We start from the raw sequence: 24,626 nt of genomic DNA, 5'->3' as shown, positions 1-24,626 counted from the left end.
TGTTTCTCAATTACTCAGTGTCCCCATTTGATCTGAGTACATCTGGAAGGAGATTATTTGGATACATTTGCTTTTTAAAAATGAGAGTCAAAACAGACATGGAGTTGGGGGTAGGCTTTTTATCTTTTGTTTCTTCCCCAGCCTGCCCCATCAATATAGTTTCCCAAGAAAAACAAAGAAATAAGCTCTTACAACATTAAGTCACAGCGGGGACTGCTTCTGCTCTATTCCTCTCATCTCAAAATAAACTTAATTTATAAGGACTTGGGGGGCTACAGTGATATTCTGCAATGCAAATAAAACACAGCGTGAACACATACGCAGGAAGAAAGTTTTGCTCTGTAAATATACCGAGGAAGTTCAGAGAGGCATAAAAAGTTGGGGCAGGCGCTAGAAATGATTACTTTGGAAATGAATTGCAGTTTTCCATTTTTAAGGGAACATATGTCGCTATGGTTTTTCTCTGCCAGGATTGACGGGAGAGTGGCCTTTAGCCAGTGTTTTCAACCTGATTGATTTGGCTGGCTGTGTTGCATGGGAAATGCCCGTGACAATGCTGTTCTTTGGCTATTTTCATTCCCACCGGCTTCTCTTCTTACAGCCTGAGCAGTTCAGAGCTATGCCACTACCAACGGCAATTAACCATTTACCATTTATTTCTTCTGGTGATTAAAAAGTGTGCTAACCAAGCTACGACTGACCTACCGATTGAAGCGTGTTTCCCTCCTGCACCTCACTTTTTGGAAATTCTACTTCGAAGCCTAGAAGCAAGGATGGAATGATAAATCTTTTCCTGACCTTTCTATGAAGTCAGAGTATTCGGACAAGGCAGGGATCTAGGACCAGCTTCTCAATCAAATGGTGAGGGTAGAAAGTGTCCTGGGCATGGCTTGCCTTCCTTCTCTGGGGCTAGCCATGCTACAGCTCCCTGTAGACCACCCCAAGCCCCCACATCTGCCAGTTTCCTTGTTCCTCCAGTCAGGAGGAAGGCAATCTGATGAAGGCCAAGGTGTTAGAGAAATAATGAACTGTCAACCTTAACAATATTTAAATTTATTGAATTATGTCTGCAAAGGGTGTGGCTTAACTGAAAGGCATAGTGATGGTGAGATTTCAGACACAGTAAATCTTGGATTGAGGGAGATATTTGGGGAGATGAAACACTGACACTTAAAAAACAGACATTATTTACTTAATTTTCTATCATCTGCGTATGTATGTATCTATCAATCTTCGATCCTGAGAGTTTATTACTTATAACAACCAGATGACTATGCTCAGACATTCATGAGCTTGGGTTTCTCTTCAGGCCAGGTCAGGATGCTCCCAAGATATTCTCCATAAAATGCCTGTGGAGTTCTGGCCTCTCATCCCTGTGGGTAAGGAAGGGTCAGGTCATGGGCAAAGCTTGGAAAGAGAGACATTCATCTTTTGCATCCACTTTCTCTTTCCAACCTTTCTCTTCCTTCAGCTATTTGGTGACACTAGGTGGCTTTTTTTTTCTTATATCTGAGGCAAAATTAAGGTTACTGAGAGAACTAACCATTAGATTATTTACTTTTGATTCCCAAAAGTGAATGGGGAGAAGCTTGTTATTGCACAGAATTAGCAAAAGAAAGCCTGAATGGTTCAATTTAATTCTTTAAAATACTTTGAGTTAATTTTAAGGCATTGAAAACATTTTGATGAAGCTCAGTATTTAATTCACAGTTGTTGTCCTAGTGATTCTGGGGTGTTCTCCTAGGTGGCATGATCAAAGGGGCTGATCTGGGGAGGTAAGAGCAATGTTTTTCCAGGGGCTACTTCCTAGCAAATGTCATTAGCTGATTTTTCAGGGAAATCTGGTTGACAAGATCGGACTGGTTACCAGCTTTATTTTCTGTCCCTTTGGGACACCTCTGTAAAAAGAATGTAAAGAGCATGTTACTGTTGGATTTCTTGCTCCAATTGTCCCCAGTCCCAGGGACCGGGCAGTGAGCCAGCCTTGGGGCTCTCCCACTGGTGGAATCTGGAGAGTGACCACTCCTTGGGCTATGGACTCAGGTGGGCTTCTTGGGTTTGTTTCCTTTGTCCTGAATAATCTTGGAGTTGCCATAATGCCTTGGGTGCAGATAAAATCAGAGAATCTGAGTGTTGAAAGAGAGCTCTGGAAAGTACCCCCAGGTAAGTGATCATCTGACCTGCAGTACATGTGTTCTTTTTTCTTCTGGAAGCTCTTTAGGATGAAAGTCAGGGCAGTATTTCTCAGTCCTTCTTTATTGATATCTCCTTTTTATTTTTTCTTCTCGTGAAAGAATTTGAGCTCTCAGATACAATTCAATATAATGTAGAAGAGTCAAATTAAAAATAACAGTAGAGTTCACGCTTTGAATGGAACAGCCTGAATAGATGTTCCCAGGCACCTAGGATGTGCTAATTTAACAGTTTTTCATTGATCTTGGCTCCAAAAGAGTGAAATAAAGTTACATAATTTTCCTTGTTGGAGAGAAGAAATCCTATAAAATTTTGATAAGTGATAGCTACTCTTTGGGACTAAATTCAAGATGGGGTTTATCCACAAGGTCCTTTAAACAGGGCATTTAGTCATTAGTGAATACTGTCTTTAAACGTAAACGAAAGCACTTAATGGATTCCTCTCATATCAGACCTTATGGCATATCCCTGAGGTATATCTTACCAAAGACATTTCTGTGGGTGTTGGGAAAGCTCTGTTGTGGTAGCAGAGCATTTGAGGGTATTCAAAGCATGTACACAAACATGAATGATCACCGTGGCTCATTATTGAAACCCTCTAGAGGTCAGCAGCACAAGTATTATTGTCCTTATGTCTCATTAAAACTACATGGTAGGACTGGGACTTGGATCCAGGGCTTCTACCATGAACTCTTTGCACTGTACTGTGTAAGGTCCAAGTCTTTAGCTTTCTAATGATGTAAAAAGGAAGGAGCCTAGAGACCCTAAAAAAAAATCATGCTGTTAACTTGTTCATTAATGTGGCTACCTTGATATCCTGTCCATTGAGAGTCAGATTACCTAGCAAATGGCTATAGCACTGATTCTCAGTATTATGGGAATTTTGCAATGTTCATTCAAGTGATTGGGGAGACAGAGTCACCATTTTGTTGAGAGAGTGGCAACTTTTAGGTCTATCACCCTGACCAAATCACCCTAAGTGGCAAATGGATCTTATTTCCTATTATCTTTAAAGGGCCAGAGGTGGCTGTCTTCTTGTGTGTTGAGAAAGGTCTGAGGCTGCATGTGAACTTGGCAGATAGGATTGGTATTGGGTGATGTGGGGGAAAGAGGGAAACAGTGCTGGCATATGAACATGTATCATTCAAACCCAAGACAATTTTACTTCAAAGAAAAAAAAAGGAGATGCAGATGTCATAAATGTTGACAAAAGAATCCTCTTTAATCTCAAAAATATGTATCATTTATTAGGAAAACATTTAGGACAGGTGTTACCAGCCAAAGACTTGTTTCATCAGAGAATCACTTAGTATAATCTTGGCAAAACTTCTGACTTCAAATTTAGCTGTATTGGGATGCCTGGGTGGCTCAGTGGTTGAGCATCTGGCTTCAGCTCAGGGTGTGATCCTGGGGTCCCGGGATAGAGTTCCGCATCCAGCTCCCCATGTGGAGCCTGCTTCTCCCTCTGCCTATGTCTCTGCCTCTCTCATGAATAAATAAATAGAGTCTTAAAAAAAAAAAAAAAAGAACTTAGCTGTATCATTGGAATAGGCCCACCACGATGAGTTTACTGTAAAAGTGTACCCTTAAGCAGATACATGAAATTACTTATGAGACTTATGGGCAGTCTTGTTTATTGGACATATGGGGAAAATGTGCCAAACACAAGCATCTCAGCTCTCATGCAATGAGAAGCTGAGCTACTCTATTTGGACAGTAACTCCAACATGTTCAAGTGCTTCTTATTCTACGAGCTAACATTTTGGGGCCTTCTCTATGAACCAAACACTGTCCTAAGCACTTTGTGAATCTTACTTACTGTTTTTAATCTTTATAACATCCCATCATATAGGCCCTATTGTCATCCCCGTTGTGTGGGTGAAGATAATGAGTCATGGTGAAGTTAATTACCTTGCCCAAGGTTACCTAGTTGGTAAGTAGGAGAGCCAACATTCAATCGCAGGTAGTCTAATGCCATAGATCCTGTCAAGTATTAAGTAGAGGATCAGGGGTCACTGAAAGCCTAATTTTATGATAGCTGGTGGATACCTACAGAGCTTCCTTTGCACCAGTGATGTCTGATCGGGGGTGGGAATGACACAGCAGATGAGTCCAGGGTGGGGGGGGGGTTTATAACTCTAGGGCTGAGAGCTACAGAGTCAGAAGGTGCTTTGTTTATCTCCTTCCATGACAGAGACATTACAGAGATGTTGATGCCTGTGTCACATCTGAAGTCCTGCAGTGACAGACACACACACAAATTTAGAAGAGCTTCCTGACCCAATTTCTCAAAGGAGAGTGAAGTGCTGCTCCCCAAAGAAAGAGGGAAGCTGCTGCTGCTAGTTGGGAAGCAGCAGTGTCTGCTACAACATACACCTAATTTGCTCAACAGTAGTGTATCAGGGCAGTAGCTACTGACCGAATAGGCTAGGATGTGGCCATGTTTGGTACCATTTAACATAGAATTGGTTCTTCCATGAGACCATCACTCCCTACTCTGATTTCAGCACTGAAATGTCAAACTGGTCTTTCTCCTTCCTCTTCCAATATTTTAACTGGTCCCCCTTTAACCTTTATTCACCTGCTTTTTCTACACCCAGTTCCCTTACCTTCTATTTTTTCCTGAGGACTATTCTAACAATTTAGCTTTGCTAGCACAGATCCTATCAAGTTACCCCAGCTAAAAAAGCCTTATAAACTTCCCTGATTTTTCTTTCATGCTTTTCAGGATTCTCTAAAATCTGGCCCTCATCTAATCTTCCCAATGACACCTCTTGACACAGTAGGCACCTCAGCTAAAGTTTAAATTTTCCACCTCCTTTCCTTTGCTCATACCATTTTCTCTACCTAGATTACTTCCCACCTTCCCTAGAGCAATCCCACTCATCTTCTGAAGATTATTCTAAATACTGATTCTTTGATATCTAAATCATTCTTCTTTGATATCTTCTCTAATAAGGTAATCTACCTATATGCTGTTGTCTTGTTCTCAACTCCTTTTTATGTGTGCATTATGTTTCTATTGCTTAGGATGCTTAGGAGTGTAGAAACGAAAACTAACTTTAGTCAGCTTAAACAAAAGAAGAGGATTTGTATATGGATGTAAGCAGTATCGTAAGCCCAAGGGCAGGGATGCAGTCAGTCAATAGGAAGGTAACTAGAAATCAGGTTTACAGTCTCTCTCTCTGTCATTTCTGTGTATCTTTGTGTGTCTACCCCATTCTCTTTTCCTGTGGATTGATTTTTCTCTTTTCTCTGTTCCGTGGGGTAGAAAATGCCTACCCTTCCTGTTACAGAGTCTGTTACTATTTTCAGTCCAATCCGTAACTGGTAAGAGGGTAATATAATTAGCTTATCTTGAGGAAGATGTCAGTCATAGGTCCAGTGAGCCATGCCTAATGAATGGCATTACCATACAAACATGGCTATTTGGGTCCATTAAGGGGGGTTCAGGACGAGCTTCCAAAGAACTGGGGCATCAGGCCAGGGACAGATATATAATTCTAAAAAGTTCTACTATAGTCTCCACTAGTTTGTGAGGACCTCAAAAATACAAAATATATCTCTTCTTCATTTTTTCATTTTCTCCAATTTCTTATCTCTTATCTTCCCAAGGTTTAAAGATGGCTACTCTTATAGTGGTACTCAGTAAAATAAGGCAATGTTGTTATGCATAATGCATATAGAAGAGTAACAAGTTGCTAGATGTTATTGTTACTCTTGTCTCAGATTTTTGGGAAAGTTTTCAGAGAGCAAATCAACTGGTACCAAGTATCCACACTCACAGGGTGATGTGCTAGAACAGGCCACCTGGGTGGAGTCTGTACTAATTGGTTTGTTTTCATTAGCCCATCACCCTCTTCCAGCATATATATTCAAGGGAGAGACTGAAGAGTTGAAAGAAAGTGTTTCTCTGGAGAGAGCCAAGAGGATTCTATGCATTTCTTCTATCAGTATTCATCAGTTCTTTTCAAGCCAAATGATTTTCATGATTTTAAGCCAAATGAAGAAGAGTTTCAACAAAACTACTCAGAAAGGCTGGCCACATTCCTTGGAATTTGGGAGACTTAGAGACTGTTACCTGCTTCTTGTTTAAAGTGGATATAGGCAGGTGGCTGAAGCTGTGACTGGCTAACAGCCCTGGGACAGCAGGATCAAGAAAGAGATGACTGAAATCCTGCCGACAGGGTAACAAAGAAGCACATTTCCTCAGAGATGGCCCTCAAGGAAGGGAGATGGCTTGGGTGCCTGCCCAGGAAGATCATCTGGAGGGCTGATACAACTGAGAGATAAATCTCTGGAAATGAAGTGGGAGTCAGAAGCAATCAGCCAGAGAAGAAGCACCATATGAGGCAAAAAAACTGGAGTCAGAAGTGGAGAATCCCCAGAAGCCAGCAAAAGCACATCGGGAGACGAAGAGTCTGCTTCAGACATCTGCAATGGCAGAAGGACACCATTTCCAGACCTCAGCTATGCTGGCAGCTAGTGAGTGGAAGAGAATGTAGAGCAGAGAAGAGGGGCAGGGTGGCAAAGGTGACTGCCACTCCTCCTCCACTGCAGGCTTCCAAGGCCGAGGCAGGTGCCAGGTGGAGTACAAGAGAAAGTTTAACTGAATAGCAGTTTGGATATTATACTGTCCTATGCTAAAGTTGTATGATTGTGAGATGGGGCTGGATTGATGTTCTGCTACTAGTCTCCACTGGACATTTTCATATCTAAAAATGGCCAAAGCAGAGGGAATCTGCCCCAAATTTTTTCAGAAGAGGTAGTGAGGAATGACGGTGCTAATCAAACTTACAGAAAGACAAGAAAAAATAAAATTGGTTTTTGCTTTCTTCCCATGAAAACCAGCTCATTCAATAAGACATTTCTGAAGTTCAAAAGGAGAGATCTCTGAGGGCAGGGATGGGCAGAGAAAATATCGTGAAATAAGAAAGTCTTGAGCTGTATCACAAAAGGATGGGTTGTATACAGATAGATGCTTGACCTTATTTTTCCCAATGAGGTGTTTATTACAAAATCTCATTTTCTGTGCTCATTAGTTCTTGGAGTCTCTGTAGATTCTACTACCACTCAAACTGAGTTAGCAAAAATTGGCCGTGAAAATTTTATGCTATTTACTAACAACTGGACACAGAGCTTAGCTTGACAGAAACAGCAGTGGCAGTCAAAATGTCACTTGAAAGGCTTCCCGCGTTCTGAAGAGTCTTCTTAAAAAGCAGTATTTGGAAACCTTTGGAGATAGGTCAATACCCAAGGCAACATCTATTAAATGATTTGGTGTTGATTCAAACTAGCTACATTATTTGGGTTAAGATACCGCAAATTTGGTCAGTATAATACATACATCACAGAAGGAGACTGATGGACGACAGAACATATTTCTTCCAAGGAGTTTTCCCATCTGATCTTATTAGGTTTGTGTGGGGAAGGGAAGGGTAGGAATTGCTTTTCTCATTTTATGAGGAAATTATATGACTTTTCATGCTGACACTGTAATAGGTCATAACCTACCAGGATGAATTTCATTATACTCAAAGTTCTTTTTCTATAAAGGGGTATCTGAACTCTACTCCTACCAGGTTGAAGTTCTCCAGGGGCTGGAATAGCCCAATTCTTATCTATTTCCATCACAACATGCGGTAGACTGCAAAAATGGCCACAGATTATTCCCCTTCCACTATTGCAGTCCTTTGGTCGTGCCACCCTACACTGACTCTGGCTCTGAGACTATCTTTGGCCAATGGAACTTAAGCAATGCAACACAGGCAGAGATTTAAAAAGCACTTGCATATTGGGACCTTTTCTCTTGCTGTGCTTGGAACCCTGAGGCCACGAGGTGAATGAGCACATGAAAGCTGCTATGGGATGAGTTGTGTCCCTCCACCAAAATTACATCTGTTGAAATCCTAACCTCCAATACCTCAGAATGTGACTAGATTTGGAGATAGAGTCCTTTGAGTAATGGTTAAGATTAACTAAAACCACTAGGGTGGGTTCTAATCCAGTATGACGAGCATCCTTATAAGAAGAGTAGGTTAGGTTATAGACACAGACAGAGGGGAGACCACATGAAGACACGGAGAGAAGATGGCCATCTATAAGCCAGGGAGGAAGAAGTCTTCAGAAGACCAACAAACCTGCTGACACCTTAAGCTCAGACTTTTATCTTCCAGAATTGGGAAGAAATAAGTAAATGTCTGTTGCTTAAGCCCCCCCAGTCTGTGGTGTTTTGTTACGGCAGCCCTAGCAAAATAATACACTGGCTTAGTGGAGAATGAGAGGTAGTGTGGAACAGAACTGAGGGATACCAGCTAACACTCAGGCGAAAGCCAGCTAACACTCAGACACATGAGTGAGGCCATCGTGGGTCTGCCAGCTGCCCAGAGGTGTACTAGAAAGCCTGGCAGAGAAACTACACGGGTTGGCAAGAGAAGACAGGAGTCCACTGGAGTATCACTCCTTTCATCCATAGAGGCTTCCTGGGCTCATGGTCCCTGTTGTGTCCCCGTTCCATAGGTAATTGGGATAGTCACTTTGTCATTGGAGGGAAGGATAGTCTACATGGGCACTAATTAGTCTGGAAATAGTTTTTCTTTTAGGAGGTATTCTAGAAAGCCAGCTGCCAAGGATCAGGTTATCTCAGGGCTGGAGCGCTCTGGTGGAACACGGATCTCAGCGCAGGCCCTCCCACTGGGAGAGGGAGAGCCCCTGGACTATGCTGGTTCCTTGTTTGGGAAACCAAGAGTAAAATGTGAGGATGGTTTTGGGGTATCCTCTTCATACCACACTTTGTCAGTGGAAACCCAAGCAAAACCAAAGAGAAAGAAGAAGCAGCCTACATATTAAATTCTTACCAGATTTTCCATTGTAAAAAGGCAAATTCTTGTTTTCCTGGTTAACAAATAGAAGAACCAAAGGTACCATCATGGAACTCTGCCATCCTTCATACATATAGGTGATTGATTTTTCCAGTTAGTGGTATAGATCTGCCCTGAGCCGGTCACTGATTCTCATTACACTTCTTTACTCTTCAAGAGACTATCTTTTCTAAAATGGCTGGTTGGATTTAGGGGTGCTGTCAACGGTTGGAGAGTAGAGGGAAGTGAACTGACTTACAGGGAGATGATCATAGTTCACCTTAATTTTCCTGTTACCTCTCAACAAACACAGGTAAGGGACGCCTGGGTGGCTCAGTGGTTGAGTGTCTGCCTTTGGCTCAGGGTAGGATCCCAGTTTGGGGATCGAGTCCCACATAGGGCTCCCTGCATAGAGACATAGAGACCGCTTCTCCCTCTGCCTGTGTTTCTGCCTCTCTCTGTGTCTCTCATGAATAAATAAATAAAATCTTAAAAAAAAATGCAGCTAACTCACCTCTGTGGGGCATTCCCAGTGGTCTATCTTTAAGATGCCTTTTCCATATGGGCTGTGGGGTCTGAAGTTTTTTTTTTTTTTTTTTTTTTTTTTTTGCCTTTTCACATGTAAGGCAATTATTTCTGCTTAAAATCAGCCCAACAGAATAAAGATTGAATATTCTCTCAAAGGAGCTTACTCCTTCCTTCTCTCCCCCCACTTCTTCCCTTCCTCCCTTCCTCCCTTCCTCCCTTCCTCCCTCCCTCCCTCCCTCCCTCCCTCCCTCCGTCCCTCCCTCCCTCTCTTCTTTTCTTCCTTCCTTTCCTGTCTTTCCTTCCTTTCTTCTTTCTTTCACTCCTATATAATTTACAGCATCAGGGGATCGATAGGTAACTCTGACACTTCAGGAGCAGTTCTTCATAATCGGGTTTATTCTGATATCTGCTGGAAACTACCATTTCAATTTCAGTGAGACTCTTTTGAAACCTGCTTAAAGATAATCTGTCTGAAGCCTTTGATTTGGAAAAATGGAAAGAGGAAAGAGAAGTGACTCGATTTTCAGAAGTTTTTGAGATCAAAGGATTTGGTTAATCCTTTATGATGTTTGCTATAACTTTGTAAGTTCAGGTGTGCAAGGTTAGTCTCCAGAATTGTTTCCTGCTATTACCCTGCCACCGTGCGCGTGGCGTATCCTGGGTTATAGTCTCAGGAAGCCCACAAGTTATCTTGGATTTGGTTAAATTCAGTGGTTCTCACTTGGGCTGCACATTAGAATCATCTGCAGTGCTTTACCATTTGTGGATGCCCACAGTGCATCCTCAGAGTAATGAAACCATATTTTCTAGGGGTGGGACCTGGGAGTCAGCGATTTTAAAGCTCTCCAGAATATGATGTGCAGTCAGAGTTGAGAACCATTGAGACCAAGTGAAGCAAAGAAAATAGGAAAAGCATCTTCACCTAATTATTCTTTTAAAAATAACCAGAAACATTGGAGTAAGCTGTGAAAATAGTAGTAATATAAGCATTACCTTTAAATAGAATGCAGAGTTTAAATTAGACTATAAAATTTAAAGAAATATAAAGATCTATGCATAATTAGGTACCATTTTAACAGAATGACTTATGGTTTCCAATCATTGCTTGATCTTTTCTTCTGTAAAATTTTATGATTTTTTACTCCAGTTTTCTCCAGTTTGAAACAAGTATTATTCATGTAGAATCTTTCTGCTTACAGACGAAATCTTCCCTCTCTCTGAATGTGCACCAATATTTAAGATCTCCTGATGAGCTGGTGCCTGCAGGGGCTTTTCCTCTGCCACATGGTCAATTTACCCTCTTAGCAGATGATATTAACTGAAGCATTGCTGCTGGAGGTGTGGTTTTGGACCAGCAGCGGCAGCACACCTGGGAACTTATGAAAAATGCAGAAATTTAGACCCTACTCCAGATCCTACTGAATCAGTCTGCAATTTAATAAGATTCTATGCAATTCAGCAGCATGTTGAGTTTGAGAAGTATTGAACTAAAGAAACTTACTCTTTTTGCACATGCCTTTATACCTGGCTCTCCCCTGTCGTTCCATTGTAGGCATAGAAAGAGAAAGATTTCTATCAAAAATATATGTGTGCTTGTATGAGTCGTACTTTTCTCTTTCAACAAGAATAGATTTTTAGAGCTCTGTGGCTATTCTGCTTTGTGCTAAGTACTTGCTCATTAAAAGTAAAAGTCGTATTTCCAGGTGAACCGCAAGTTAAGTTTTTGCTAACGACAACAAAAATTAAGCTGTGACCTGATTAATAAAGGTTGTTTTACTGAAGATTAGGGGATTTTTCTGGGCACGCTGCTTTAAGGACTAGTGCTTTGGCTGCAGAGTCGAAGCTGTATCATCTCACATGCTGTCCTTTGCTTGCCAGCATGGGATATGGCTGTATCATCTGTGAACCCGAATGTCCTTGTTTTATAAACTGGATGAGGACCTACAATTGCTTTTGACTTGGCATGTTTCCTCTTTCGCCCTCCCTAGCTCACACTCTTGCTTACATGCTTCGGGCATTTGGTAGATCTGTCAATGTTGGACAGAGATGTAATGAATGCCCAGGGTTTGGTCTTTGGACGTTTTTTTTCTCATTTACATTCACTCTCCGTCTAGCTTGTGGCTTTCCTATTCATATGCCGATGGATTCTAGATTTATATCTCTATTTTGGACCTCTCGTAGAAGTCTAACTCTCAAATCCCACCGTCTTCTTGGCATGTCCAAATAGTGTCTCAATGTCATAAGTCTGAAATTGAACTTCTAATCTTCTTTGCAAACCTGAAATTCTTCCTCCAGCCACTCAGTCCAAAACAGAGGAGTCCTTGGTGACTTTTCTCTTTCCTTTTTACCCACCCCTAATTCATCAGTAAGTTCTGAAGGCTCTTTCTTCAAAACATACCCAGAGTCTCCCCACTTCTCACAAGCCACCCCTGCCACTCCCCACCCCCCTCACTGCCACCTGGTACAAGCCATGGTCTGTCACCTGGATTGTGCTATCCCCATCCTACTTCTGCTTTTGTCTTTCTTCATTCTATTCGTGACAAAGCAATCCAGCTCACTGCTCCAAACTTTCCAGAGCCAGTAACTCGGTAAAAATCCAAGTCAAGGTCCCAAATAACTTTCTGACCTTATCTCTGACTACCCTCTCCCTGGCTCACTCTTTACGGCAAGCTGAGTTTTCCGGAAGCAGACACTGGAGATAGAATTGGTGGGGCTGGATATTTATTAGGGTTTAACACACATAGAAAGAAGTGGGTTGAAGCAGGATAGGTCAAAGAGAGAGAAATCAAAGTGAAGCAGCCAGGCAAGGCTGCAGGCCACCTACAAGGAGCTTGGGGGGACACGTGGCCTGCCACAGTTGACTCTTGTAATGCCTCAAAGGCTGCACCTTTTTTTTTTTTTTTTGGCTGTACCTTTATACCTGCCTCATCAGCTACTGGCTGAGCACTGCTCTGAGAAGGCTGTGACTTGTGGAAGGTGGCCCTCTGCAGCTGAGGCACAGGTGGAAGCTATCTGCTAACACCTTGGGTCATGTTTGTCCATGTCCACTACATTTTTCTCAGCCCTACTGGCTTTCTTAAACAAATCCAGCCCACTCTGTCTCAGGGCCTTTGCACTTGCAGGAATGCAATTTTACTAGATGTTTTTCATATGTCTTGCTCCTTCATCTCCTCTGCTTAAATATCACTTTGCGAATGAGTTCTCTCCCATGATCATCTTTTTAATAGTAAGAAACTTACACTCTACTTTTCTCCACAGAGTTTATTGTCACTTGATATGCCTACTATATATTTAATCCCTGACTTGTTATTATCTCTTTCTCCAAGTAAAATGTAAGTCCCAAGCTCTGTCACATAGTAGGTGCTCAATAAATATCTGCTCATTGAATGAATGACAAAGGAAGCTTTTTTTATATGGGGTTGAATTGCAATTTATCTCCCTGTATTGGTAGGGTATAAGAATAGCCTTAATCCCATGACATAAGTAAAATATTTTGGAACCACATTTATTAAAAAAGATTTCTGATATTGATTCCTTGAATTCAGATATGATCAACATTAGAAATGATGTTTTTTTGATGTGCTTAAATTTCTCCCTACAAAATAACAAGTGTCAGATAATGAATACTGTAGAATTAAAAGTTTTAAAGAGATGAATTGTTTAAAATGTTAAAGAAAATAAGTGTTGTAGAAGTACTTACATCTCCTTTAATAGATTAATTTAAAAATAATTCTTTTATTAACAAAAGCATTCTCCATCTTTATTTGGCAAATTATCTGGGAAGCACTTATGGATCTCATTGATATAAGTGTCATTGCTGGAAAGAAAGAAAAATGTATTTACAATTCTTTATATTTTTCCTTAATCCAGACAAATCTTCCCATAATTAGTTCTTTTTTTTCTCTGCTGTGTTATTAAGCATTTCATGGGGGAAAGGATAATCCCAGCTTGTGGAGTTAGGAATGGGCTGAGGCCATTCTGGTTTGACGTTGCATGCTCTTTGTCAATATCATTGCTGGTTTTCATTTGTTTGATTGGGATTTTTTGGTTACATTTGTTACAAAATGGGGAAAATATTTGTAAATTTAAAAAATATTTATTTATTTATTTAATTAATTATTTATTTGAAAGAGAGAGTGGGTGGGGAGGGGCAGAGGAAGAGGGAGGGAGACAATCTCAAGCAGACTCCCCACTTAGCACGAAACCTGGCCTGGGGCTCATTCTCATGACCCTGAGATCATGACCTGAGCTAAAACCATCTGTGCCACCCAGGTGCCGCAATCAGCAGTTTAAGAATAAAGATTCCTTTTGTCATGCCTCTGATTCCCCACTACCCCTGATTCATGCTCCTCCCCAGATCATCTATATTTTCCTTGCTTCTTTCTCCTTAAGTTACCCAAACGTTTACTTATATAACTTGAGTCACTCTCCCAAGGGGGGGAAAATCCAAATCCAAATGTTTGAAAACTGCCTATTCAATGGTCATCTCTAATTCTGATTGCCAAGATGACTCAGCATGTTCTCTTTCCTTTTTGATTTCTTTTCGTTGGTAATCCTGGTGTTTCTAGAATTATTTTTTTCTATAAGCTTCACAAAGATCTCTTAAATGTTAAGATCTCTTAAGATCCTTTTTTGGGCCAATGCTAGCTGTATATCATGACAGGGCATAAACACTAAAAGAGGGGGTTTGGATGGGCTTTCAGGGCCCTTCACTCTTGGGCTCCCTCCTTCCTTCCCTCTAAGTCTCCATCTTCCATGGTTCTACTACCAAATTGGTCTAAGTGGTCAACACTGGAGACATTAGCCCACCACTGCAAAGGTTGGGGGTAGGGACCAAGGTCTCTATGATTAGTGTTGGCCTTTCAAATGTCTCAAATGGTACATCTCAACAGCACACCTTTCATTCGCTATTTTGTTTTAAAAGAAATAAAATAAAACAAGACTAGCTTTTTGTATTGGCTATTTTATGGAATGCTGCAATTCAGGGTTCTTTATTTATTTATTTTTTTTTAATTTTTATTTATTTATGATAGTCACACAGAGAGAGAGAGAGAGAGAGAGAGGCAGAGACACAGGCAGAGGGAGAAGCAGGCTCCATGCACCGAGAGCCCGATGTGGGATTCGATCCCGGGTCTCCAGGATCGTGCCCTGGGCCAAAGGCAGGCGCCAAACCGCTGCGCCACCCAGGAATCCCCAATTCAGGGTTCTTTACATTTGTTTGATATAAAATACATTTTCCTCTGTTTAGGTATTTATTTTCAAACATGAACAAGTTATTTAGACATCTATTAAAAATGAACATTTGTTTGCTAAGTCTATTTTCATAGTTTTTGAAGGTAATCTAGATTTAGGAAAAAGTGAAGTGCTATTGTCTGTTTTTATTTGGGAGATGGGAATGGGGTATTCTTCACGTATTTTTTTAACTTGCTTTCTCTTTATATAATAGTTTATATATTCTGGGGGAAAGATTTTCTTTGGGACCAGGAGGGAGATGAAGGAGGGAGAGAAAAGCTCTACTTATTCCAGAGTGCTGGGAAACCAGGCCCTGTTCCCTCACAGACATGCGAGGGTTTGGAAAGATCCAGAGACAAAGTATTACAGGGTATGTCTGATTGTAGGACAGGGACCCAGGGCAAGTGTCCCTTGCCCACAGGGTAGCAGACTTCTGGAGTTGAAGGGACCGTGACAACAAGAGCACTGGTGGCTTGTAGAGCCAGTGTAGACAGGTGACTGATGACCAGCTTCCTGTTCCTGCCTCTGTTTCCCTGCCTTCTATAGAACTCTGGACCTGAGGCCCAACTGGGAGTAGGGAAGCACTTCCAGAAGTCATGTTAAAGGAATATCCTAGCCCCAAACTCAACTGTCTAGACATAGTATGTCTTTGTCTTCTGCAAGCCTACTTAGAATCACATTTGAGACTGTCTCCGTAAGGTGATGGAGAATAGAATATTCTGTATTTTGTTAAAACATAGACAAATGAGATCATACTGTATATCTCCTGGTAACTTCCTATTTGCCTTAATAATTTACCTCTTTCTGTGACATAAAATAAATAATTTTTGTTTATCTTTTTTTCCCAGATGTATAATATTACATGGTATGGATGGTTTTAATATTTCAGGTTTTCTAGAGTTTGAACAAATCAGGCATGAGCCTGTAGAGACAAACTGCATGGCGAGCATAGGGACCCAGAGGAGGATCTGGAGAGCCTTCTGTAGGCAGGTGGTCCTCACGTTGTGAGGGGTCCAGCTCTGTCTCAGTCCCTGCTGAGACTTTCCTCACCAGGCGCTGCACTAATAGTTTAGCAGCAGATGGGAAGGGGGAGCTCACAGACCTTTTCACCACTGCCTGCATTTGGCACAGGGTGTAGGCTGAAATAGCGCATCCTTTCTAACTCCCTGGCTCGGCAGTTTTTTGTTTTTTTTGTGATTAATGTCTAGTCCAAAGGTGAGTAATGTAGCAATTCATTGTAGTAATTCGAGTTATGGGGAATATATGGACTCCTTTGCTCAGCATCCCCTTCTCCAATTCCTTGTCACATAAAAAGAATCATTACATTGGGAATACACTGTCATCAGCCACAGGACCAAGCAGAGATACAACTCATGTGCCCTGACGATCTCCACTGCCAGCTCCTTAAACCCTTCTTTGTAGAACTGGATGATGTTAATAGGACTCAAAGAGTAGTAAAGAAAGCTCCCGGAGTCTACTCTTTGGCCCTACCAAAGTCACAACAGTGACTACGATCTAAAAAATGACCCATCAGGTCTAAATGACCCACAACTGCTACTAAATTCTTTTCAACTTTAAATTGTATTATTATCACCCCAAAGTAACTTTTGAGCTCCCAGGAGAAGTTTGGGAGTGGGGTTAGGGGAAGAAATCTGGTTGGCAGTGGTAGGAGGACCTCCCACTCCAATAGGTCTAGGAGAGCATGGTTGCTGTCAACTTGTAGGGGATGGCAGGCAGAGCAGGTGAGTAGATGAGATGCAGATGAGAGCCTTGCTATTGGCTTCCAGATTCAAGGGAAGTGGTAAGATGCCTGCAGGACTGAGGGCCGCTAACTCCACCTGCTTTGGAAGCAAGTGATTGCACACACCTTGGGTTGTTTCCATAACTCTATAGGAAAATGGGGTGAAGTGAATCTGGATTTCCTGCTCTATACTCTGAGACTGCAGTCATGTCATTCAGGTATTAATATTAACCTGAAGTATTTCTGAATTCATTAGCCGATGGGATCTGAGACCTTGGGTTCTTCTTTTACTAATGCTAGGTAGGCATATTAAAGTTAGAAGGGAAAAAAGTGCACTTGGATAGGGTTGAGCAGTATTATCATCTTTACTGCAAAAATGCCCTGCCCATGGAGAAGGTGTTTAAAGGTAAGGGACGAGAGGAGGTAGCTCAGCCCCTATGGATTACTCGCATTCAGCAGCTAAGTCCATGTTGATGCACCGTGGGTGTGTGCATGCCTCCATGTGCATGCATGTTGAGGGAGGAGAAGGGGGAGGCATGCCTCTCTCACCCATGTTACCTGGTCCTACTGGGATTTCCTGCCACCTCTTGGTGTCTGTCACTCGAGTTGGAGGGGTTTGAGCAGAGGTGGGAAAGGCACCTATGTCCTCGATCCTTCTATTATCTCCTACAGTACTGGTGCCAGCAGCTGCCTGTGCAGATGGACCCAGTGCATTGGATCTTAAGCCCAGGTTATTGTTCTCACAGATGTGTGAATAGCACTACTTGGCTCACAGGGACAACAACACATGCTACTTAAAAAAAAAAAAAAAAACCCTCTTCAATGTTACACTCAAATTTCAGAAAGGAACTGTGTGCACAGTGTCCCTTCTGCTCTGCTGCACCACACCCCTAGCCGCATCGACGCTCCCTCCATCTAGCATGTGTCTGATTGAAAATTCAATTCAACTCACTTCAAATACGCATTGAGCACCTTTATGTTGGCACCAAAGTGGTAAAAGCCATAGGGGATACAAAATAAGTATAAAGCACAGTTTCTGTCTTCAAAAAGTCTGCCGTGCTATTGGGAACAACATGGAGAAACAACAAGAGACCAACATGAGACAGAATATATTTACTCATCAGAATGTGTTGTTCTGACATTAAGTGTACTGGATGTTCCAGAAAAGGAGATCTCAGTGAGGGCCAGAGCTGTCAGGGCGGAAAGGCGTCTTAGAGAGATTGGGAGCTGGTTTGGGGCTTTGAAGGATTCGGAGTGTTCAAATATGTAGCCGGATCACACGCAGAATTTTTCCTGTTATTTCAGTTTTTCCACTGAAGCCTCAAAGCTGAAAACAACACCATCTAATTATTTGCACCATCTTAAAAGCTCAGCAAGGAGCTGTCAGACTGAGACAGGACGTACTTAGAGGTGGCCAGGATGTCCTACGATCTTCACTGGCCACTGCTCAGTTCTGTGCCCCTCACACCCTCCAACCAACGTATGAAGCATGAGAGGAGGTCCTGCTGGGATTTTTAATAATAGGTGGTCTGCTTGGTAAGAGTGGGGGGCGTTTTCTCTCCCTTCCATTTGGAAGAGGGTAGGGTTGTCCTCACCTCCCCTAAGACAAGAAAGAAGAGAGCCTGGCACCCACTACTGGGCTTGATGCTTGCTGAGCAGTTGAAGCTGTAGGCCCACTCTGGGGCTGTTTCTGGCACACAGCATGCTGGGGGAGATCGTGGGAGAACTTGGTGCACAAATCCCCAGATGAGAGAAGGTATTGTAAGCATAAAGACTGGTGCCCACTTCTCACAGGGGAAACTTGGAACACAGGGGTGGATGGGAGTACCCTGTGATGTCAGAGCTGGGGGCTACCTGCATTTCCACCACATGGCCTGCCAAGGATTGGTCAGTTTCCTGTGGAACCAGTGGGTGCTACGGAACAGAGAGACAGATTGAAGAGGGTGGCCTGCTGGGGGAAGACTCTGAGCCATGCAAAACTATGGGGTGTATGAAGGAGAAGAGGCGAGAGGAGAAACGTTCCAGGAAGGTAGTGAGGAACTCATCCTTGTTCAGGAATCATGCAGTCCCCTTGGAGGTCCCCTTAGGAACACCCCCTAAGCGCACATGTAGCCTCAGTGTGGAACACCTGTCACATCAAGGCTGTTGCTCATAAAGCATGAATTCATGCTTTAAGAGGGGTCCCTTCATGTCATTCATGTAAGGGGGTCATTCATGTAAGAGGGGTCCCTTCCCTCAATCCCCTGGATTCCAGCTCTAGAGGAGGAAAGGAGACCAGGGAGAGGGAGTTGGAGAGTGAGGAGGGGGAGTGAGGGGATCTATCAGGCTCTTTCTCTCTCTGTGCTACAGGTCAGGCCTGACTGGGAGAAGGGGAAAACTTTTACATTGCGTGGGAGACTGGATTTGATTCTTACTCTTACTGGGCAGGACTTTCTAGTTCCTGAAAGGAGAATCTCGATGATTCAAATGAGGCTCTTCTTAAAACCGTTCTAGACAGCCTCAGGAGCTGTTGTCCGGTCAGGGGGCAGGAAGGGAGAGGACACAGAGTTTTATTGAAGGGTGTCTTTCCCAGGCACCCCACAAAGGCCAGCAAACTGATTTCAGAGAGACAGGAGCACAAGGGAGAGCAGTTCAGGAAGACAGAGGGGCCAAGTGGGAACCATGGGTGGTGTGGGCCTGGAGTGTTGGGGGTCTCAGTGACTTGGCATGATTGGAGGGGAGGGGACAGCAGGGACTCACCGTGGAAGCCTTGAGATAGGGCTCCAACGTTTTTCAGAGGATCGGCAGCAGGAGGGGTTAAAGCAAATAAACAACAAAAAAAGGAATGTCCAACTTCTCAAGAAGGTTTCCTGGGAAGGGCTCATTCTCCACAAAACCACCTCCTCCTTCTTTCCTGAGCATGTCTGGCTGCCAGCCAGCCTTTCTCCCCAGCACACACCAGTTGGTTTGTGTTGCCACATGGGTCTGAGATTCTGTCTTCTCGTAATATTCTCATTTACCCATTTGGAAACAGAGGCCCAACTGGGGGCGGGGAGGGGTTCCTGGAAGGAGGGACACTCCACTCCTTTTTTCTCACTTCCCACAGAGGCAGGAAAGACCCACTGAGCCTGCACTTGTGTTACTTGATTCAAGTCAACTTGGACACAGAGATGGAAGTTGAACTTCTTGTGTATAAAACAGATGAGGAAGAAGCAGGAGAGAGGAGGCATTTTTGTTTGTGGGGCAAGAATGGTTCCCTGAAGAGCGCATTTCCAGAGGGTTTTACTTATGGTCCCCAGAGGGGAGACACAGCTGCTCCAGCACGCAGCTCTCTGACCCACACTGCTGTCTGGCGGGCTTGCACTTTCCCAACCGTTCACAATTTAGTTCACACTCTTGGTGGGCAAGAGATGCCTTGTTTTCATAAATCGAATTCATTCTGACTTTGAGCTTTAACTCTCTAGATGGTGAGAAATTAGATCTCGATCCGGTTTGGAGGGTGCTTCATGTCCATACAGGTACATAAGGATCAGGACAGTGCAGACGGCAGAAGGGCCTCTGGTCTATAGCCCACCCTTGTGAAGGCTAGATTCTCCTTGTTCAAACTCATGCCTTATCGGAAGGTGGTTAGCTTTACCGCTTCCCTGCCAAGCAGTGGCATGCCGTCTTTAGCTACTGTTCCCACGGCCACCTCTTTTAATGTTCTGTCTCCCCAGAATCCCTGAGCCAACTCTGGTACCTCTCCTTAAGGGGCTGCAAAAACTTATCTCCTTTGCAGGCTCTTCTGGAAGGAGATACCAGCTGCTTTTGATATGGCCACTGCTGTATACCCGGCCTAGCTCCATCCATTGCTCTGAGACCGTCCAGCCTAACTGCTTCACTGAGCCATGGGTCTTGGACACAAAAGTCTGGTTGGAGGAAGAGAGTGCTTTTGCCCCCTGCAACCCAAAAGCACGCAAGGAAAGGCAACACCAGGTCTTGCTCCCTCTTCATATTTGCTGGAGAGTGGAGAAGGAAGATACCTATAATTAGAAGTAAGAAACCACGAATTCATTATCCTATCACATCCGTCTAGTCTTTAGAGTATAAACAGTGAATAACTAAGGCAATTCCCTCGGAGACTTGCCTCAGCTGTCCCTGAGAGCTGTCAGCTGCTGATGTTCTTAGCAGAGAAGGTGTGAGTGCAGTAGTCCTGTGGTGGAGTCTGGGCTGAGCTGAGTCCAAGCATCATCTATCAGCCCTCATTTCCATGGCCCAACTGTGGGTTGTTACTCAAGATATATGAGAGAATTTGACCATGACACCTTACCCACTGTCAAAGATGAACATCTAACAAGTAAGGAGATTGATTTTACTCAGCCTGTTGCAGTAGGGAAAGTACCCCACATCTGAAGCTCAGGGTAAACACATTGAAGATGGGGTGATTAATAGTTGGGGTTGTAGTTTAGAGGAAGTCTCAGTCAACACAAGAAATGTTTTTTTTTTTTTTTTTTACAAGAAATGTTTTTATTTGCCCCCCCCCCCCCTCCTCGGTGGCTAGCTAGTTTCTGGGAAACAAACAGCTTGAATCATTATGAGATAAAGAATGGGAGATTAGAAGGGCACCTGGGTGGCTCAGTTGGTTGAGTGTCTAACTCTTGATTTCAGCTCAGGTCATGATCTCCAGATCCTGAGACTGAGCCCTGCATCTGGCTCCCTGCTGGGCATGCAGCCTGCTTGAAATTCTTTCTCCCTCTGATGCTCCCCCAAACCCTGCTCACTCATATGTGCTCTCTCGCTCAAAAAAAAAAAAAAAAAAAAAAAAGAATGGGAAGAAGTTGGAGGGTCTAGGTTGAATGGTGTCCCCCTGAAAGATATGTTGAGATCCAAACCCTCATCACTATTTGTTAATGTGTCTTATTTGGAAATGGGATCTTTGCTGAATGTAATCAGGTTAAGTTGAGGTCATAGGGTAGGCCCTAATCCAATATGGCTGCTGTCCTTACAAGAAGAGGTAAAGATAGTAACCCATAGGGGAGAAGGCTGCATGATGCAGAAACAGAGATTGGAGTGATGCCTCTTCGAGCCAGGTAATGCCAAAGATTAATGACAACACTAGAAGCTAAGAGAAAGGCATGGAACATATAGTTCGCTATAGTCTTGAGAGAGCATCGTCCTATCAACACCTTGATTCAGGTCTCTAGCCTTCAGAACTGTGAGACGAAATTTTTCTGTTGTCTTAAGCCACCTAGATGTGGTACTTTGTTATGGCCACCTAGGAAGCTAATACAATCTATGCCTGGCAAAAGGGGAAAGGTCTGTGTTCAATCTTGCTCAAGGTAAACAACAGAGGCATCATGGCCTTATGGGAGTCATGATAAAGAGTAGATGGCATGTCTTGCATAAGTAATGTGGGGAGGACAGGTATTTTTGTGAAGCCCTTTCAGGAACACAAAAGGGTAGGGGATTGCTTAACCATCACTGGGAATATGGCACCCATCATTGTTAGCCCACTTAAAAACTTATAAATGGATTTCCACTCCTGCAAATTGAATTCCAACCTTCCTAGTCTTGAGTACAAGAGTGGGGCCTCCCAACCCCACCAGCCTTGTCTGCCTTGCTCATTACTCTAGCACTATCCACATGCCTCCAACTGTTACTCCACAAACACAACTGGCGGTTCACTGATGTGTCTTTGTTAGTGACATTAATTTTGCCTGGAACACACCCTGTCTCTCCTCTTTTTCTCCTTTAGTTTCACGCACCTTCTATATCCATGTCTCTGAGGAACATACCCTCACATCCATTTCCCAGGTCTCTCTGGGATTTTATGGAAGCCGGGGTTTACCTCAACAGAACACTCCTCCCACTGGATGGGAGTCAGATGTTCCTATTTCTCTGTCTCCTGCTGGGCTGTAGGTTCCCTGCGTGCTCTGATTCTACTTTGCTGCAAAGCTCACTTCGTGGTATGGAGAAAGGTGATAAATAAGTATTTGTTGAGCTGAAATGAACTCTGTCTCCTTCAGACACTTCTCCCTGACCCTCGGAAATGTTTCCTCCTCAAAGTTAAATGTTATTTCTGCCCCCCACCCCCCAAGTGCTCCTTTGCTGATGTATGTTCAGCCCTGGCAGAGAGGTGAGGTCTGTATTTTCAGGTTTCGTTGCTTTCCCTATAGAAACACTTCATTTACAGTTTTAGTATTCCAGCTATAGCCAGAAAAAAAATCCTGTTTCTTTGCATAGGCTTAAAAGAATATTTTTATCTCATCACAAAAGTATCATAGCTCATTGCAAAATAAGTTTGGAAAAATATAGAGAAGTAAAGAACTCTAAGAACATGAAATCATCTATCATTCTACAACTCAGAGTTAACTATGTATCAATGTCATATCTTTTAACAAAGTGATTTTCATGTTGTACATTCTATTTTGCAACCTGATTTTTTTTTACTTAACATTTCAAGATCAGTCTTCTGCATTAATATATACTAATTTTTGTGAAAAGCACAAATGTTTTTCAGGAATGAACTTTTCCACCTAGAGACAATTTCACTCTTCTGGTGAGAAAATCCCTTTCCCCCACATTTTGACAAAGAATATATTTGGCTAAAGATCCCCCACACGTTTGGAAATGTTAGAAGTATCGCTCATGGAAGGTGATATGAAGATTGGTTGCTAAAAATAATGACTAAATTAGCAAGTGAAATGAAGATATGTCTAATGTCGAAATGTGGTTTCTCTTTCAGTTCCAGTGACTGCCTTTTTAATGTACTCCTGTATGTTAGGAACCTAGAAGTGTATACTTGTGGCTAATGCAAGAAGGTGCCCATCATGTCCCCTATCAGCTTCACCACTGTCATCATCATCACCAACATCACCAGCATCAGCATCATCACCACCATCACCACCACCGCATTTCCTTCACCCTTATCACCCTCATCCACATCATCCACCACCATCAGCAGCATCACCATCATCGACCAGCAGCATCACTTTCACCACCCTGACCATCATCACCATCACCATCTTCACCATTATCCTCATCTTCATCACCACCACCACCGTTAACAGCATCACTATCATCAAACACCAGCATCACCTTCACCACCATCACATCATCACCACTACCAGAATCTTCTTCGCCATTCTTACCATCATCACCACCACCACCATCAGCAGCAACACCATCGTTAAACTCTCAGCATCTCCTTCACCACCATCGCCACCAGCAGCATCAACTTCACCACCATCATCACCATAACCATTACTACCATTACTATCTCTTTCTCGTCGTCTCTTCCTCTTCCCCCTTTCCTTTCCTCCTCCTCTCCTTCTTCTCATGTCCTCCTCATTCTTCTCCTTCATCATTTTCATCATCATTCCCATTCCCATTTCAACTTGCATTGTTTAGAGATCTGGGAGTTATACGAATACTGATGTACATGAGAGCAGAAGAGATGATGTTAAAAATTTACGGAATACATTTAGGATTTTTCCTGAACTATTTTAATCTCCAGGCCTGATTTAATTCTCTGATGTGGAAACATGACCTGTGAGATAATCCTGATGCAACAGCTTTCCTTTCAGCTTGATCAATTTTAAAAAAAATCTCCAAAATAGCATTAATAAAGACAAGCCATAGAAAGTATATTTTACTCATCTGCATTTATATTTATCTAACCCACACAACTGCTTAATGTGAAAAGGTCAGGCCTTTCGATCTTGAAAGCTCACATGGATTTCCCTGAATTATGTAGACGTTTACCTGGTTGGATAATTTGTATGACTTTTTACAGAAACTGTAGAGAACACATTCCAAGTCATAATATACAAATTGGTGTTTATATTTTCTCCTTTGAAGAGGGCAGTAACCCTGAGAAAGATGTTAGTACTGATACCACAGAGCAGACCCCACATAAGAGCACCTGGTGTCTCCAGTGATTGAAATGATATATTAATGAGCTCTCATTCTCAGTGACATTTTACCAGGAACCAATTAACCGTAGTAATTACATGTCTTCCACTGTGTGCTCTGAAATGTGAAGTGCATGGGTGTTGGGTTGCTGTGTTTGTTGAGCATTTTTTTTCCACATGACAACCCTTTGAGCACTAAAA

The 24,626-nt window shown here is 42.8% G+C and overlaps 1 long non-coding RNA gene across 3 annotated transcripts in view; it reads left to right on the top strand.

The window, feature by feature from the left end:
- Positions 1 to 24,626, top strand: part of LOC112648434 (uncharacterized) — a 111,489-nt gene that overhangs the window by 50,218 nt on the left and 36,645 nt on the right. The gene's annotated exons all lie outside the window — the stretch shown is intronic.

Source organism: Canis lupus, chromosome 19, assembly GCF_003254725.2.
Source record: "Canis lupus dingo isolate Sandy chromosome 19, ASM325472v2, whole genome shotgun sequence".
Lineage (NCBI taxonomy): Eukaryota > Metazoa > Chordata > Mammalia > Carnivora > Canidae > Canis > Canis lupus.
This window is presented reverse-complemented; position numbering and strand designations above follow the sequence as displayed.